This window comes from Callorhinus ursinus, unplaced genomic scaffold (assembly GCF_003265705.2).
Source record: "Callorhinus ursinus isolate GAN/ISIS: 27379988/994484 unplaced genomic scaffold, GSC_fseal_2.0 scaffold17, whole genome shotgun sequence".
Classification (NCBI taxonomy): Eukaryota; Metazoa; Chordata; class Mammalia; order Carnivora; family Otariidae; genus Callorhinus; species Callorhinus ursinus.
In genome coordinates, this window is record NW_027397079.1 from 20,877,059 (window position 1) to 20,896,577 (window position 19,519).

Below are 19,519 nucleotides of genomic sequence, written 5' to 3' on the forward strand. Positions count from 1 at the left end.
TTCTGTTTTTATGTGCATGCAATTAAAAGCTAAGTTTCAGATTCCCAATGACCACAAAAGTTGCTTCTAACTACTTAGGAGAGGTGTTTCTTTTGTTGGTTTTTTTGTTTTCCCTTTGCTTCAATCTCTTAGAAAAATGAAGTAAAACAGGTTCTATATTTATAGATAAAACTAAGCCACACAATAGAACTGTAGGGGGTTGGACCAAATCATCCGGGTCACATGAGGGTTATAAAGATTAAATGATACGTTTAACACTAGGACTATTCTGTTTAGGAAGGAGGCATGTTGCTAATTAGCATAATTGCCTCAGGACTTGCAGTAACAGGATCAGTGCATTTGTTTTTCTGATTTTTTTGTTTGTTTGTTTTGGTGCTTTTGCATGAGAGAATCATTCAATGGTGTTTAGTGCTGTATCTCTTTAAAAATAATCATATGCCTTTCAAAGTCACAGATATATTAGTTACATGTCTGTCTTTGCAACAGGTTCTTCAAAAGCAAGTTGGCATGCAATACAATAAAAGACAAGATCATGAGTTAGGCCAGATGTGTTTGCACTAACTCTCACTAGCTGTGTGACCCTGAGTAAGTCCCTTGACCTTTCTTAGCTTCCATTTCTTCAGCTGAAATATGGAGATAATAATCTGACCTATTTACTCTGGGTCTTGTTCAGGAGATACTGGGACATTGTAATGTGAAAAGGCTTTGCAACTGTAAATGGCAGTACATCTCTTAGTGGATCTAATGTTGCTAGCATAGAAAACTTAGTCAAATACAATATCCTCAGATTAATTCTCTGAAAAAGCCTCTCTTAAAACGCTTTCAGCAAATCCAAACCGGTTAATTATTATTATTTTTTTAAGTTTGGGCCCAGGTTGTCTGACACCTAATGGCTCAATAATCTTACATCTGTCGTAAGTGGAATGGCATTTTCGGAAAAGCGTTGCATTAAAAATATGTCTATAGAGGGGCGCCTGGGTGGCTCAGTCGTTAAGCGTCTGCCTTCGGCTCGGTCATGGTCCCAGGGTCCCAGGGTCCTAGGATCGAGCCCCGCATCGGGCTCCCTGCTCTGCGGGAAGCCGGCTTCTCCCTCTCCCACTCCCCCTGCTTGTGTTCCCTCTCTCGCTGTGTCTCTCTCTGTCAAATAAATAAAGTCTTTAAAAAATATGTCTATAGAAGAAAATATTTTATGAGCCTAATAGACAGCTATGGATGAAATTCGTTCACTTTAGCAAAGAAGAACTTCATTTGTGTTTATTTTTTTTTTAAATTTTATTTATTTATTTGAGAGAGAGAGAATGAGAGAGAGCACGAGAGGGAAGAGGGTCAGAGAGAGAAGCAGACTCCCCACTGAGCGGGGAGCCCGATGCGGGATTCGATCCCGGGACTCCAGGATCATGACCTGAGCCGAAGGCAGTCGCTTAACCAACTGAGCCACCCAGGCGCCCTCATTTGTGTTTAGAGAAGAGTGGGTCGGGCCTCGTTTATCTCCCTGGTATTGTATTCTTTCCACTTATCCCAAGATAACAGCTGGAGCTCATTTCTTTAACCTTTAATAGGTGTTTGCTAATAAACTTCTTAGTAGTACGAAGATAAAACAGACCAGGAGTCGGACACTCTGAGGAGACAATCAGTGCTGGTTCCTAGCAAACCTCCGCCCTGATAATTCTGCAACCTCCCACTCCCTACCCCCACTCCTGGCCCGCCCTCGCTGCAATGCCCCACGGCTAGCTGGAAGCTAGAGCGCTCGCAGGGATAACACAGGAGGCGAGAGCCGGAGTAGGCAGAACGCCAATCGTCCTCGGGGACCTGCGTGGTCTAGGGACGCACGGGTCAGCCAGGTGCGCTGGCAGCAGCCGCGGGGCCCGGCGTTGCACGTGGCAACAGGTGCGGCGCAGTCCTGGGCTGACGCCGGGGGCCTGGGGCGCGTCTGCATTTAGCCCAGGAGCGTGCGGGGCTTCGGGACCCGGACGCGGGAGCGCCAGAGGAGGGAGCGAACTGGCTAGTCGAACCCGCCAACCTGCCGAGTAGAGCGGAGCGGAGCGCGGCGGGAGTCTCCCGGGCCTGTGTTCCGAGGTACAGCCACGCGCGTCTTTCAAGTTTCTCGGGGCGCACCCCCCCCCCCTTGAATGCCGCCTGCCCTTTGTCTCCAGCAGCGAGGTGCAGGCTGGGGCAGCTTGGAAGGGGTGGCAGCGGGCGAGGTGGGTAGAGGCGGCGGAGCTTTTCTATTTACAAGTTTCCCGAACTCCCCGCCCTTGCTCCACCCCCAGCGGCTGGAGAGGCGGGGAGGCTGGGGCGCCCCGGCCTCGGGGTTCCCGCTTGGCAGCTGCAGCCGCCGCTGGCGTGCGGGGGTGGGGTGAGGGACGAGCCGTGTGGCCCCAGGTGCAGACGTTGCCCACTGGGCACTGATTGCACCGCGGGTCTCCCGGGTGGGCCTGGAGCGCCTCCGCCGGGGATTCGAAGGGCGCCGGGGCGCTCAGTCCGTTTCCCCTACTCTGTGTCTCTAATCCCGGGAGAAGGAGGAGCTGCGGGTAAGTACGGAGTTGAGAAGATTCCGGCTGCCCAGCCTGTCCGCGGCGGAGATCTCGGGCTGGGGGGGGTGGGAGGGGAAACGGCCGGCCGGGGACACAACGTGAACGTGACGGTCACGGGGGACTGAACTAGCTTTGAGGGAGGGGGCGGTTATTCCAGGGGCTTGGGTGCCAAAGTTGGGGGAGAAGTGGGGAGACAACCCCACAGGAGCGGAGGCTGCGGAGATCGGGTCTCACGTGGGGTCAGAGCAGCTGGTGCGGCAGGGACGGATGCGGATCGCAGTAGCTGTCACCTTGAAAGTGACCGAAGGGGTTTACAGTAGACGCAGACTGACAGGCGTTTGCTTGCAGCCGGAAGCCGCCCACCAAATACTTGACCCGCCAGGGCCCAGCAGTCCCAGCCTTTTCCCGTTGCGGTTCGCTTGGGCCCATTCTCAGCAAAAGCGATCAGGGCTGAAATGTGGCGTTAATGAGGTTGCTGCAATTCCCAGGGCCCTCCCGTCCCGTGCCTTACTACTTCCTGCGGCTTACTTGTGCTTTTCTAGCTCTCTAGAAAAATCCACTCCTACGTCAAGTCACCTGATCACTACTCTACAGTAATTATGGGACTTGTTACCTTAATTTTTTCCCCTCCTTTTTCAAGATGTACTCTTTGCAAATAACTAAGTGATTGTTGACTTTGACTTAGCATAATTTATTTTGGAGTAAGAATGGAGAGATTCTTCATTTAGCCTGCATCAAGTTTGACCTACTCTGTTAACTACTATTGACTATTTAGTAGTTTGGGTGCTAAGAAAGGAAATCCAGCGTGTTGTGTTTGTTTCAGTTTTAGGCAAAACTCAGGAATGACAGGGTTTGTTTTGCCAGGTGATGTGATTTTAGTCATCAGCACACTAAATCCTTAGCCCCGGGGTGGGGGGTGGTGGAGGGTGCGGTGCAGGTGTTAGTGGAGGCGAGGAGGGAGGAGAATAAAAAGGAAATGAGTCGCTGCTTCCTGGGAACCTATGACCTCTGTAAGGAGCCTGGGTACACCCAGATAGTGTGTGGTTAACCCGAAGAGAAACTGAAGAATTTGGAAATGCAATACAGTAGACCAGCCTCTTCTTCAGGGATAATCAGGGCAGGAAATGATGGACAATTTAAATTGAACCAATGATGCCTTATTTGCATAGTGCTTTGCAATGTGTGGGATACTTTTTTTTCTTCAATACACTATTCCATAAGGAAAGTTATACAAAGAAATGATTAAAACTATTTATCCTTAAAAAAAACTTAGTGGAATCGAGTTTAAAATAATACATATTATTTACTTGTGCCAATTTTCCCTCTTTAAAAATCAGCATCATGGAGAAAATAGTGCTTGCAGAAGATCTGCACCTTTTAATTATGTATTAGTAATACATGGTTACAATTTTGGATAATTTCATGGTTATAAAATTCTAGCTAGATTTCTTTCTCTGTATTTGTTAATAGACGGAAGCATTTAGAAGGCATGTCCCATAATAGCCCTCCTCTGTTGGCCTTGTTCCATGTCTGCTTGCTGTATAAAAATGGGTAGATTCAGAAAAAGTATGAATTAAATAATCCTACCACCCACATATAATCACAAATGTTTTCTTCGTGCTTGTTAATTTATTTTTTTACAGTTATGATGCAGTTTATACAGATATTGCATACTGATTTTTTTCCTGTTTATGAGGAAAAAGTTTGCAGGTCATTACAGTTCTCTAAGAGTCTTATTTTAGTGGCTACATAATATTTTATTATATAGAGGCAACAAATTATAAGCTGAACTTTTATTTCCAATTCTTATTAAATATATACTCTGTAACAGATATCCCTTATAAAACTTTATCTACAGGGCCTATTTCCTTAGGATGGAGTCCTTGAAATACACTTTTTGGCTCAAAGATCTCTTGATACAGATGGACCATTTGCTTTCCAAAAAATGTTTTGCCAAGTATGATCCCCACCAACACAGAGTATCTGTTATGGTATTCTTGTTAATATGGGGAATCACTCCTAAAAGGAAAAAGAGTTCTTCCAGCTTTAGAGGTAAACAGTGCTTTCTTGATACCTAAATTTCCAGTTCTTTAATCACAAATCATGAATACCAAAAAAAAAATTTATTTTTCATTTTTATTCCTTTTTTTATGATTGCAGTGCCAATTTTTTTTTCTACGGGGATATTAGTATTTTTCTATTCAAACTTTTATGGACTGATAATAAACTTTTATATTTCATATTACGGATTTTTTTCCCCCATGATGTCTTGGCTTTATAAAGACGAATACCATGAGTTTATAGTGGTTTTGACTTAGAGGTGTTCTAGACTTTAATGTAGCCAAGTCTGTTGACTTTCTCAAAAACAGAATTAACACTTCTGAATCATAGCTTAACTGGGTAACAGTGGCAGACTTTTAAAAGAATCTCCCCTCCTGTCCCCTCCCCACCAATTCTGAGTAAGATTCCTTTCAAAATCCATTAGAACAACCTCCAAGTCCTGGAGTAGACCATTGTAAACCAGATTGGGTTTGTTGATAAATAGTTGTGCATGGTATATATCACAACATTCTTCAAAATCAGAACAAAGTTTTAAATCCCAGGGAATAAAAATGTTTCAGATCTGTTCTATGATTATATAAATATGTGATTAGGCTCACTATATATTTTTTTAATTTGTAGTAGTGTCTTGCCAGATTGTACAATCATTATTACAGTTCATACTGAATTGTTGAGTCTTTTCTTGATGTCTAGATAGATGTATATGTAGTTTAAAATTTTTCTAAAATTTCCAGCACTGTTTACAGATGAAACTATTTAAAGGGGGGGGGGAACCGCCTCATTTCCCAAACTTGAGTTATCTTTCCATACTGTGGAAGTTTAAATATACCCTGAGGACTCTTAAAGGCTTTGCTGAGTGAATTTTCCATCACTTAGGGCCCACAAATAAGCCACCAGACCATATATGAGCCCCGAGGATAAGGTTGGTGTGTGTTGCATGTGTTTTAGGGCATGTAAAAAATGAGCCCAAACTTTCTCTGGAGGCAGGTGAGCCTACCTACCAGGAGGTGACCTGCCCCACTTGCCTGGTAGGGACCTGGACAGCGGTGGCTGTGGCCTTCGGAGAGGTGAGGAGTAGTGACAGGGTGAGTGTGCTGCAGGAAAAGGGTTAGGTCCTATGGGGTGTGACCACCAGCCTGAAATTTTTTTTTTTTTTTTTTTTTTTTTTTTTTTTTTAGAAAAGCCTGCTTTAACCAGGGTTTCCCATACTTTGGGAAATCGGTTATAACCAGTAACTGAGTTCAACTGGCAACTACTTCTTCTAAAGATGTATTTTTCTAAATCAAGCTCATACAAGATTGTTCTGATAATTTTCTTTTTTAAAAGAGAGGACTGCAATATGAAATCAGAAGTTGTTATTCTCTGTGGGCACTTATCCATGATATTAATGCATGACTTTTTCTTATTCACTTGGCTCAAAATGAAAAAGACTTCCATTTTGGGGATGACAGATTTGGGAGCTAATCTTTACTATGTAGATAAATACAATAAAACTTCATTTTCATACACTATAAGGTATTTTGCAGTTTGTGATTGCCCTGATATATAATGTTTACACAATCCAGGAAGAGTGTTTGCTCAACAAAGAGAGTAATAAACAAGGCTGAATCTAGAGGTGTTAGGTAAATAGCTTTCAAGCACTTCAGAATTCCATTTTTGCATATACATCTTTAATTCCAAAACAACCTTAGGTGTGTATTCATTAAAGCTGGTAGGTTTTCTGTAGTCTGCAGTGTAAGCCCAATATTGAAGAGAAAATATTTAAAGATAAACTGTATTTAGATTTGCTAAGGCTTATGTCTAAGCTTATGAATGTTCTGTGTACATATTACTTGCATGAGTAAAAGTAAAAACCACACCTCCTACCATTCTCACGTAGAAATTTTATTTCATTTTGAAGTTGTAAAACTAAATAGGCTTAAAGTCACTTAGTTTCTTTTAAGGAGACATGTTTACTTTTTAGTAGGACCCATTCTTTTTGAGCAGTGAAAGAAGATCATGTGCAGGTCGTAAGCTTCTCAAACTAGCTGCAAAGGGCGAAGCTGTTGCCGGGAAATTACTTCCAGGTAGTGTTAATTTTGTCTGAAATTGTACTGATTTCGTTTTTCAGTAAGAGTTGTGCTAAGTGGGAGGGCAGGTCTGGCCAGCTTCCCACTACGTGCACACGGAAAAAGAAAGCTCAGATTGGGAAGAAAACAGACTGCGAAGACATCAGGCTTAGGGCTAAGATGCCATGGAGAGGGGTTTAAAGCCATCAAATTCCTTATTTTCACTCTTTTAAATTCTTGTAAATATTTGTACCTTGTCAATTTATATTTACCCTCAATGCAAAGAAAATGAAGTTGGCACTGGTGTTCGTGGGCTGATCAACCATGATTGAGCTGACTTTCTACGATTAACTAAAACATTTCAGGACATTTTGTGTCCTAAATTGGCAATGAGAAAGCAATTCTTGAGAAGAGTGGGAAGGAGATCTGTAAAAGTATATTCTTGTTTAAATAGATGTTTGAATACAAGTAGAGCTTACATGTGGCTGTGTTCATTGGAACAAAATTTGAAGCCTATATAGAGCTTTATATAATGCAGCTTTATATAGGAACAAAAATAGAAGCCTATACAAGCCATATAGGAGCTGACATTGGAAACATAGACTGAGGGGCACCTGGGTGGCTCAGTCGGTTAAGCATCTGCCTTTGGATTAGGTCATGATCCCGGGAGCCTGGGATCCACTCCCATGTTGCACTCCTTGCTCAGCAGGGAGCCTGCTTCTCCCTCTGCCTGCTTTCACCCTGCTTGTGCTTGCTTTCTCTCTCTCTGACAAGTAAATAAAACCTTAAAAAAACAAAAAAACACCACGGGCTCACCCCTTCTCCCAACCTTTGTGTCATCAATTGAGTTGTATTTACCAGAGTAACTACCAGTTAAATCACTTCGTGCTATGAAAAGCCTGTTTTTTAGTTATATAGTAAACTGCTATACTATGGTCGTCTTAGACAAATTATGGAATCGGACTGTATGTGCTTATTTCTACTACCCAAGCTCAGTAGCCCGTAATTCAAGGCAGGGTTCTGGAATTCCTACTTGTTGGTGAGAGAGGGATTGGGGAGAAATGAGAAATGGGTTAAAAAGGGTAAATTTTTGTACTTGCAAGAAAAATGCCTTGTTTTATTAGATCGTCCGTCTAGACTTTGTGTATAACCCAGTCATTTATGCAGAGTGTATAGTTAGGATTATGTTTTCATGTTAAATGGTAAATAAAAGGCATGAACGAGAATCCTTGCTGTTAGAATCTGAAGTTTGATAAGCCTCAGAGCATATACTGAGCACTTCCTATGGGCCAAACATTGCGAAGTAGAAGGGCACAGATGTGGGAAACAAAATTTTTGGCTCCGGTTTTCAGGCGAGTCAGCAGAAAAGTCCCCAGAGTGCGGTTTTGAAAATGGTAGTGTTGAGGGTCCTAGAAATATCCTTCCCAGATCATGAACATTGTGCCATATGTTGGAGATTCTACCTGCTACCTTGACTAAAGTGTGGTAAAGCAAGGCTGTGTGACATCTTTGGTCATCTAAAGACTCTTTGTCCTTAATCAGGCAGGGATCACGATTACTCTCAGAATTGTCGCGAAGCAGGATCCTTGGCACTGCAGTCTAATTTCACTTATTTGCTCCGGATAATCTTTTTAGCGACCTCTTCCAGTGGGTTTTTGTTAAAACTTGTAAGCGTCTTGAGGATAGGGTCTAAACCTCATGTTGGGTCCATTTGCAGTTTTATAATTATTGGTACCAGATGGAGCCTGGAATGAATCATCTAGAGCACTAATGGCATGAGAGTTTGAAATTCTTTCCTCCGTCAGTCACAGCTACTAGGTCTTTTAAGCCAGAGACGATAATTTACTGACTGCTGCTCTAGACTCTCCTCTCTGTCCTGGCCCTCACACTTCCTCACACCCCCCGTGGTAGCCTCAGCCAGCAGACAGAGGCCACTCCACCGGTGGCCCTGTGTCCTTCTGAAAGCTGGCGCTGTTAGACGGTAGGGTCACCTGGAGCCGGAAGGTGTGAGGTTCGTTCCTCCCGAGTTGGAGTTTTCTTTTATTCCTAAGTGCCATTCTCAGAACATCTGGCAAACCCACGTGCAAATACTTGTACGGAATTAATCCCACTTGTGCTAATTGATTACAGTCTCCCGTTGTGCAGATGGTCACAAGTCGACAAGTTCTCTCAGAGACGTGGGCTGTTTCTCGTTTAGAGAAATATGTATTTAGGTTTTAAAAAGTAACTCAGATGAATTTTCAGTCTGGGGTGGTTGTTTCTCTCGTTGCATTTAGTGAGATTTGTTTCAGAGTAGTTTTGCATTTCTGTAAAACTTTGGCCCACAAGACTTGCTGGCTATTGAATTTGATTCTGTACTCCTCTAAGAGTTGACTTTTTATTTAAGGCTTAGAAACTCCTGGCAGTGCTTTATGGGGAGATACTACTAATGGCAACTATGCAAAGGAATTTCCTAGTACATTTTACTTCCAGTATAAGGGGAGTGTATCTATCAATAAAATGGGAATGGAGATAGGAAAAATCCTGCATTTCTCTTTTCATGAAAAACTTTAAATGATTTTCTATTGCAGGTATGACTGTTAGGTTACAAAATGGTTATACCTTGTTATGCCCAACACTTAAAATTTGAAACCTTACAGGTACCTCAAATGAAAATTATTTTCTACTTCCTCCAGGGCAGGGTAATGCTTTTTTTTTCTTTCTCTCCTTTCTCTTGTTTTATTAAGATTGGAATAATAAAAGAGGTATTTCAACATTTAGCTAGATTTTGCTCACCCTGATGTCCAGTTTGAAACCTTGGAGGCATACTTTGTTAATAGAAATGGAAAAAAATGTTACTGGGATCCAGTACGTTTGGTACCAGAATATAATGGAGAGTGCACAGACTTTAAAATATGACCACGCTGGGCTCATGTCTGAGATCTGTGTTAGCCACGTGGATTCAGTAAGTAACTTTCTTCCTTTTGCACCCCTGTCCCCCTATCAAGACGGTGGGGATGATACCTGTTGCTTGGGGTTATTATGCCACAGTGCCAAATACAGGACATCTCTTCTGATTCATGGCTAGGAAGTTTTATCTAATTTCCTTAACTGAATTTTGAGAGGGTGGTTGCTCGGGCCTACTGGTGCTCTCTGCTGGGAATTAAATTCCAGGCACAGGAGCCTAATCACTTTTCTTCTAGCTTAAAAAGAATTGGTTTATACCAGTAATAGTTGAGAATATTTATTCTTGGACTTAAGCTTTGTTACCTTTTGGTTTTCTGTAGAGTTCAGGTTTAGGGAGCTGCTGATGTGTGTGTGTGTGTGTGTGTGTGTGTGTGTGTGTGTGTGTGTGTGTGTGAAAATAGAGATGAAAAATCCAGAATTGCCTCAGTGTGTGTGTGCACATGCGTGCATGCGCACACACACATGCATATGATTAAAATTACAGTGAAACAATAACTGTTTTTGGATAGTATCTTGTAAATAGGACATTAAGGACCTTTTTGTTCAGTTAGCACACCAACTTGTGAAGTAGAGGTCTATCTTTTTTAAATGATTTTATTTATTTATTTGAGAGAGAGAGAATGAGAGATAGAGAGCACGAGAGGGAGGAGGGTCAGAGGGAGAAGCAGACTCCCYGCTGAGCAGGGAGCCCTAGAGGTCTATTTTATACATGAGGAAGTTGACTGGAACTATGTGGATAAATGTTTTATATTATGATGAGTGAGTTCTAGAACCAGGATTAGGATCCAGTTCTTCTCTCCTGGTCTATACCACCTTTCTGGTAGGATACTGATGACTAGTTTTCATGCCATAAAGAGTAATCACTGTTGTGAGGATTTTCTTCATATTGGTGCTGAAGTGGGATCAAAAGCGTCACTTGTTTGGGTATATAACATTTCAAATGACATTGCTTGGAATTATGGCATGTTATTTTTCCATCTTAACTGCAGAATATAAAACAATGTTAAATCCTGTAAGCCGCTAAGATGAGTAGCACAAATGGAAAATTGATAGTTACAGACATTTCTGTGACATTTTACAGTTTTTACACTGCTTCAAAGAGAACCAACTAAATTTTAATAGTCCTCTGAATCATTTGATTGTACAATAATATGTTGTAAAATGTACCCATTTTACAGATAGCAGCCCAGGGTCATGTATGTTGAACAGGGACTAATACTTGTTTTTCTGAAGCACTTTTTTCTATAGAAATACTGAATCCTATTTCCTTATTTTAAGCTACATGGAGGCAGGTAATTCTTTGGCAGATGGAGTTAATCCCAGGTAGAAATTTAACTAGGAGGTGAGGCCTGGTGTCCGTCAGAACGGGGAAGAGAATGTCCAATAAAACCACAGTTACACCCTGAGTATCAGTCATGGTTTCTAGCCCTTAAAGGTCAACAGTTCTGTGTTACCAAAATGACTTCTAAGGAATGTACGATGTTAGGACTTGACAAGTAGGCCATTTTAGGGAGGTTGGCTCTTTCTTCCTTTGGGCTGCCCCTAGGAGTTAGATCTATACATACACTGACCTTCTGTGAAAGAACTCTTACTTGCCAGTGGAAAGCCTAACACAGGTAATCATTTTCCAAGTAAAAGGTACAGGAAGTTGATGTTTAATAAAGGTTGGGAGATATGGTGTGAGGTGCCAACTTGTGTAACCACACACACACTGACATTTTTCAACTGGTCTTGGCAGGATTCAGATGGAAAATTATTTCCTTTCTGCCAAGTGGACTTTGAAGAGATACGGCAACTGTCTGAATGATTCTAAACAAGGAGCTGCTCATGGGCATTTAATACCTTGAGGGAGAGAAGTCACTTTAGCTTAAATCTGTGTCCTGTGTAGACATTCTACCCCATTTCCCTCCAACAACCTGTGCTACCTTTTGGATAATTCCTTTACCTAGCTGTGTACAATTTAGAAACAAAAGAATGCAGAGTCTTCACATCACGTTACTTCTTCAGGCAAACTGTAGAGTCCCTGGCAGTGTTCTTGACAAGCATTGTGTGCGAATGGTGGTATGGTTTTAGTTGCTTACTTTTATTGGGACAGCCCTTTCTGTATGGCCTCAGTGGTACCTGGAACTTAATCTTACTGTTTTTGACTCTCCTGCTTCTTACTGATTCTCATGAAAAAGCTGAATTTATGATGGAATTCTTATCGGCAAGATGATGTAATCTTGACAAGAACAAGAATGTAATTTTGTTCACCTCTCTATTAGGAATACATAGAATAGTGCTTTTATTAAGGTGCTTAAAAACGTGTTGAAGGAATGCTGACCTAGACTAAGAGCAAATATTTTAGATTCTCAGAGGTCTCTTGGTTTGAGACTTTAGGTCTCAAACCAAGACAAACCTGGTTTGTGGTCCTAAACTGCTTTTCAAAGTGATTGTTTAGGTCTGGGGCTATAGTGCCCTTACAGGGTCATGGACAGAGACCTACTCCTCTAGGAGGGTCTAGGTGAATATATGCAGGAGCTAACAGTGAAACGTAAAACTGTGTAAGTCAGGTTTGATGTCCACAAGATCAGACCAAAATGGTAGTTGGTGTAGTAACCATGCAAGATTTTCACTAGGGTAGGAAGGATTAGTTGGAAAGTAGATTCTAGAACAAGAACCAGAAAAAACATCTTTAGTTCCAAAATGAGTTAATAGAGGTGTTTGGGAATATACACACTGTTTACTGGCCACATGATAGGTGAAAAAAAATTTTTTTACGATTTTATTTGACAGAGCATAAGCAGGGGGAGCGGCAGGGAGAGGGAGAAGCAGGCTCCCTGCTGAGCAGGGAGCCCAGTGTGGGGCTCAGTCCAGGACTCTGGGATCATGACCCAAGCTGAAGACAGACACTTAAGTGACTGAGCCACCCAGGTGCCACCCAAATTTTTTAACTGATATAAAATTAAGTACCATGCAGTGTACCTAGGTTAAGTGTACAAATAGGAGTCTTGACAAATAATTTCCATCTGTGCAACTGTCACACCAGTCGAGCTCTAGAACATGTCCAGCCCCCCAGAAAGGTGCCTTGACTGAACGAACAAGTTGCTAAGTTCTGGTCCTAAAGTGAGGGTAATAATAAAGCTTGTTTCACAAGGTTGTTGACAGTATAACAGTAGCAACCAACAATGGTGGGTATTAGAAAGTTTCCAAAAATTTCATTTAACCTTAAAACAACCCTAAGAAATGGATTGTTTACTGTTGCATCCATTTTTACAGAGGAGGAAAATGAGGCCAAGAGATGACTTGTGGCTTGTTCCAAGCGAGGTAGGTAGCCCGGTAGCTGAGACAGTTCTGCGGAGCTGGGTTTGTGGCCAGCAAATGTCGGTTGACCTTATTAGCTATGAGAAGGAAGGGGGAAAGAGACCAAGGGTACACATTTGAACTGCGTTTTAATGTCCATTGTTACTTATGAACTATGTTTCTTGGGCAGGATCCTCAACTTCTGGGAAGATCTACCCGGAAGAGGCATAGGAAGTCGTCATGGGACCTCTCTGTGCTATGGGGCTGTCACCTGGGAGACAACTGTGAGAACACTTTGGGGACTTGGAAGTGCTGTGTGCTGCCCTCCTTATCTCTGTCCATGGAAGAGATAGCTGCCTGCTCCCCCTCTTCTGGCCTCACACACTTGGGAGACTGTGGGCAGACAAGGAGGGACTGACGGTGTGTCAGAGAGACGGTCCCCACGTGACAGTCTTGATGGGCCGAACACTGTGTTTACAGAACATTTTCTCACAGGTCTCTGACATTCAAAGCCTTAGATAGTTTTCCAGCTATTATGTCAGCCAGCCTCCATGATATTTTAAGTATCCTTTCTCCTGTTGTCCTTCCAGATTTTTGGAGGGGAAATGTTACTAGTTGATAGAATCTGAAAGGCTCAGAAACACTCACCTGCCTGTTCCTCAACCTCAGTCCGAGCTTCCTCTTCTTCAGGGAGCTACACTCCATCATCCTCTCCCATGTCCACACAGTGGAGTCCGTCCTCTGCGTTCCCTCAGGCTGGGTTCCACCTCTCCTTTTGCAGTTTTTGTAATTATTGACTTGTACTTTGTCTTAACTATTGGCTCTTTGAAGACTCCTTAAACACGAATTGTCTTCACCATTTTGTCCCTAGGAGAGCAGCCAGCACGTGGTAGGCAAGTAATCAGGGTTTGTTGAATGAGTGAGTGGAAGTTCTTGTAGTAAAAGGTCAGTTCAAAGTAGGGACACAGAAACGGGCAGGGTGGCGCATGAAGTATGCGACCCTCCACTTTTCTTCTCTGGGACTGCTCTGGTACTCTTGTAGGGGATTCCTCCTCTTGTAGCTAATTGGAGGTTCTGAATATTAAAAAAATGTCTCCTGCTTGAAAGGCTTTATTATTAAGGGAATAGTTGTAAGAAAATTGGTAAGATTTGGAGAGCTAACTGTAACATCTTGCATTTATATAATGGTAGGAATAGAATTTTTCTAAACTGTAAATGTGAATTAAGTTAAATCACACAGATATTTTAGGTATACAAGTTAGAAAGTCATTATCCCAAAGGAGAGCTGTTATTTTAATGTCTGGTTAAAATACTTTATACAGGGATCGGAATCATTTAGAGAAAGGCATGAGTAGATCCTGAAATTCTTAACTTAAAAAAAATTGGCCTGTTGAATTCCACAAATATTATTTGGGTGAACATGGGTAGAACCTTTCCCTCCCACTTCTAAGTTCAAATCCTCTTGTATCCATTTCTACCTTTAAACTCTGGGCAGCCAGTCATGCCATCAGGGCCCACCCATCTGTGCAAATGGGAGCAGTGGTTCTGGCTTTGGTCAGTTGGAGATTTCTTGGCCATAACTGAGCCACAGATTGCCATTAAGGATGGAATTCTATTACTGAATTATTTCTTTTGAGCATTTATTGCTGAGGGTGGTTACTTCTAAGTATCTCTTTTGATTGACTTTGTGCCATTGATATTAAAGGCTGTTGCAGTCAGGCTGTGATATCATCGGTAGCCAGACTTGGACCCTTTTCATGAAGCTAAAGACTTTGCACTGAACATACTAACCTTAGACATATAAAGCCAAACAAAGCCCAATTTGTGGATTTCCTAATTTTTCTATAGCACAACGATTTGCGTATTCAGTGTCTTTAAGAAAAAATTATACCATCTATTCCTCCAAGTCTATTGAGGACAGATTCTAAGATCCCCTAGGCTCCCTCTTCTTATACTCCCTTCTGAGAAATACAAAAAAAAGTAGCTAATTTTGGAACAGTGAGATTTTTGTTCTGCTTATGAGGGTAAGGAAGGGGACTTGGCTGGGTTTCTTGCTTCCTGATGTCTGTGCTCTATTTCTTGTTCTCCTGGCACATTCCCCCATTCAGCCATCCTAGATCACCAGAGTGGTTGGAGAGGAGACATCTGACAGAGGTGTGCTCACCTTCAGGGCCAGAGACTCCCAATAAGCAGATGTCACAGCCAGAACCAGTGAGTGAATCTTTACTCCTTGGTTCCCCCTCTGAATCAAGCTTGTCTTCTCAAATACTAGAGCCAGTGTGTTGTCCTTAACATTTTCATGAGGTCTTCATTTGATGTTATCAGGAGGAATCTGGAGAACAAACCTTTTTGATGCTGTCAACTTATGGGTTCAGAAAAAACGGACAGTTATTTACAAAATCCAAGATGGGGGATGAATGAAAGAGATTAATTTTGATGTGACACGATGTCCTTGGAGGAAAGGTACAAAATGAAAATATATGAATGTATTTTTTCTCCATTTTTTTGGATGTGCTCTCCCTTGAAACTTCAGTTGCCAACTATTCAAACCTAGTTTGAGGTTCCTAGGTTTCATTTTAGTAGTGAGCTGGAAAAACCAACCAAACACTTAACTTGAAATTTGTCTTACTATAGTTGTCTTTAATAGAGGTGAAGCAGTGATCGTGTAGAGTTCTAACACCAGATATATTTAGTATATCTGGTGGGCCTGTACCAATTATAGATGTTGTAGTATGTGGTTATATTTATAAGTAGCACAAGAAGATACTTTTATTGTACCATCTTGGTGGATTCCTTTTTTTTTTTTTTTTTGAAAGGTGACTAAACTTTTCTTTGAATATTTTTATCAATACCTACCTCTTTCCAAGGTTAACAAGTCCAAAATCTCAGTGTTACTGGACATGACATTTCAAGGGAAAAAAAAAAACAAAAACTCAACACTGAATAGCTTTAAATTTTCTAGCATGTGGGTTAAAACTCTCAAAGTAGGAAATCTCAGCTTTGTTGTTTTTGTTTTTTCCCCCGATGAAATTATGGGTACTATGGATTGCATGTCTGGATTGGGAGCCCAGCCTTGGTTGGGCCAAGTGAGGGCAGTGGGTGGGTTGGGCTATAAAGGTCATGACCCTGCTATGCATGGGAGGGCATTCTCCTTTGTAACCCTTGGGAGATTCTTGCAGTGGAGCGTTGTTAATCCCACTGGGACTTGCCTGGCTTCTGAAGGGTTTCTCACTGCCTCATGATTACCTAGGGCCAAGTTAGGAATCAGAGAGGGGACGCTGGCTTAAAAATAGTCACAGTTTGGGAGGAGGGCCTGAATGGCACGGCGCCACCGCTCCCTTCTCACTGCCAGAAGATGGTGCCATAAGGAGACAGTCTAATGGGGAGTGTGTGTGTCCGAAGACAGGTGTGAAAAGTGTAGAGGAGAGTGAATGTTTTCTTCCTGGCTTCTAGAGGGGGAGATGAACATTTTAGAGATTGACTTTCAGAAACCCTTAGAGACAGTAAAAGCAAATACAGGAGGTGATTCTTTTTATGAGGTTGGGCTTAGTGGGTATATTTCTAGATGTTTCTATTTTGTAAGAAAACATTTTGTATTTACTGTTGGTTGCCAGTTGTTGAGGAATGGAAACCGTGATGTGCCTTGTTTCCCATAGCGCCCGAGAACACAAAGTGAAGCATCGTTTGAAAACTTGAAGGTGACAGGTCATTTCAACAAAGACAATTTTTTAAATTCAAGTGTAGTTGACATTATTAGACTAGTTTCAGATGTACAACAGTGATTCAACGTTTATATATTACGAAGCAACCACAGTAAATCTAGGTAACATCTGTCACTATACAAAGTTGTTTCAATATTAACTATATTCCCTATGCTGTACATTGCATTCCGTGTCTTTTTTTTTTTTTTTAAAGAATTTATTTATTTGAGAGAATGAGAGCTAGCACGAGAGGGAAGAGGGTCTGAGGGAGAAGCAGACTCCCTGCTGAGCAGGGAGCCCGATGTGGGACTCGATCCCGGGACTCCAGGATCATGACCTGAGCTGAAGGCAGTCGCTTAACCAACTGAGCCACCCAGGTGCCCTCCGTGTCTTCTTTTATAACTGGAAGTTTGTACCTTTTTAACCTCTCTCCCCCATTTTACCCCTCTCCCTACTTCACTCCCCTCTAGTAACCACCAGTTTGTTCTCTGTATTTATGATTGTTTCAGTTTAGCTTTTTGTTTTGTTTTGTTTTTTAAGATTTTATTAATTTGACAGAGAGTGCAAGCAGAGGAAGAGAGAGGGAGAAGCAGCCTCCCTGCTGAGCAAGGAGCCCGATGTGGGACTCGATCCCGGGAGATCATGACCTGAGCAGAAGGCAGATGCTTAACCGACTGAGCCACCCAGGCATCCCTGTTTTTGTTTTTTAAATAACACATATATGTGAGATCATTATATTGTCTTAGTCTGGCTTATTTCACTTAGTATAATACACTCTAGTAAAAGGCGAAAGATTTATGTGATCTGAAGAGAAACCAGAGTGTATCTAGGTCCATCTATATTGTCACAAATGGCAAGATTTCATCCTTTTTATGGCTAAGTAATATTCCATTGTATATATCTCACATCCTTTTTATCCATTCATCTAATAATAGACACTTGGATTGCTTCCGTATCATGGCTATTGTTAGTATTGCTGCAATAAACATAGTGGCGCATATATCTTTTCAAATTGGTGTTTCTTTCTTGGGATAAATACCCAGAAGTGGAATTGTCGACCGTATGGTAGTTCTCGTTTTAATTTTTCCCTTACCAACGCTTGTATCTTCTTGATACTAGCTATTCTAACAGATATAAGGTGATATCTTGTGGTTTTGATTTGCATTTCCCTAATGATTACTGATGTTGAGCATCTTTTCATGTGTCTGCTGGCCATCTGTATGTTTTCTTTGGAAAAATGCCTATTCAGGTCCTCTGCCCATTTTTAAAATTAGATTGTTTGCTCTTTACATAGAGTTGTAGGAGTGCTTTATATATATATTGGGTATTAATCCCTTATTGGCTATATCATTGCATATATCTTCTGCCATTCAATAGGTTGCCTTTTCATTTCATTGATGGTTTCTTTTGCTGTGTAAAAGCTGTAACTTGATGTGGTCCCACACTTATTTTTGCTTCTGTTGCCCTTGTCTGAGGGGACAGATCCAAAAAAAAAAAAAATTGCTAAGGCTGATGACAAAGATTATTTTATGTTTTCTTCTAGGATTTTTATGGTTTCAGGTCTTATGTTTAGGTCTTTAATCTGTTTTGAGTTTATTTTTATATATGGTATAAGAAAGTGGTCCAGTTTCATTCTTTCAGGTGTCCAGTTTTCCCAGCACCATTTTGAAGACTTTTTCCCCTTGTATGTTCTTGCCTTTTTTGTCACAGATTAATTAACCGCATTTATTTCTGGTCTCTCTGTTCCATGTGTCTGTGTGTGTGTGTGTACACCATACTGTTTTGATTACTATAGCTTTGTAGTATGTTTTGAAATCTGGGCACATTATGCCTTTAGCTTTGCAAGATTGCTTTGGCTATTTGGGTTCTTTTGTAATTTGATAAAAATTTTAGGATTATTCTAGTTCTGGGAAAAGATGCTATTGGTATTTTGATAGGGATTGCATTCAATCTGTAGATTGCTTTGGGTTGTATGGAAATTTTAACAATAGTCTTCCAAGCATGAGCTTGGCATATCTTTCCATTTATTTGTGTCAACTTCAATTTCTTTTATCAGTATCTTATTTCAGAGTACAGGTCTTTTACCTACTTGATTAAATTTACTGTGGACCTATGCATTTTAAACTGAAGTTTCTGGAAAGATTATTTAACATACAACACTTTGGATACATTTGTTACACATTTTATGTTGAAGTCATATTGGTTAGAAATTGCTGTATGAAAGTGATAGACAATCTTCCATTTGGTAGCTGTTTTCTGACTTGGTATGATAGATTCAAAACTTAGTATTTATTTTCCAGTCTCCTTTTCTATTTAAGGTGAAACCAGATTACTTCAGATATTTAAGATATCTGTGGTCAAAAGACCAAGAGCTTTGTTTTCCCTCCCAAGCCTCCAGGGTGACTGAGGAGGTCTGATGAGATAAGAGGTGGAGAGTATTTTGTTTGAACTCATTGATTTAGGGATGGGTGCTTATTGTTTTTTTGTTTTTGTTTTTTTTGAAAGGATTCTTTCACTGCATCTGAGCATTGATTACTCAGTTTAACTAATATTCTCTGATTTAGGGGTAGCAGGAGGACTTGTTTGACTTTGAAGCTATTTCTTGTTACTTTCAGTGCAAAGGCTAATGTGTTGCTAATTGTTGTTCTATGTCAGTGGGTCTATTTTTTTGTGTCCTGAGGGCCCACAGATGGCTTTTGAGAGGGGATTTGCAATGAGCTGAGTTTACAATGCAGAGAACTCCTTCTGATTGCTTTGTGGAGAATGTATTGTAAGGAGGCAAGAGGCTAATGATTTACTCAGTCCTTCAGGAGAGAGAGATGGGTATCTTGGACCTGGAGTAATAGTGAAGGTGAGAAATAGTTGCATTCAGAATATATTTTAAAGGCGGTGCCTATTTTAATTGCTAATGAGGTAATAGGGAAAGAGGGGGAACAAGGCTGACTGC

General features: G+C 41.3%; 1 protein-coding gene across 4 annotated transcripts in view; it reads left to right on the forward strand.

Moving 5' to 3' along the window:
• The first annotated feature begins 1,751 nt into the window (after window positions 1–1,751).
• The window catches only part of MTUS1 (microtubule associated scaffold protein 1), a 166,471-nt gene continuing 148,703 nt past the window's right edge, over window positions 1,752–19,519 (forward strand). For 2 of the 4 annotated variants that reach the window (XM_073902363.1, XM_025886274.2), the window contains exon 1: window positions 2,289–2,531. The gene's annotated coding sequence lies outside the window, so the exon portion shown is untranslated. Of the gene's footprint in view, window positions 2,077–2,285; window positions 2,532–19,519 lie in introns of those variants that run through there. The other 2 variants (XM_073902364.1, XM_073902366.1) reach the window with 2 other exon arrangements.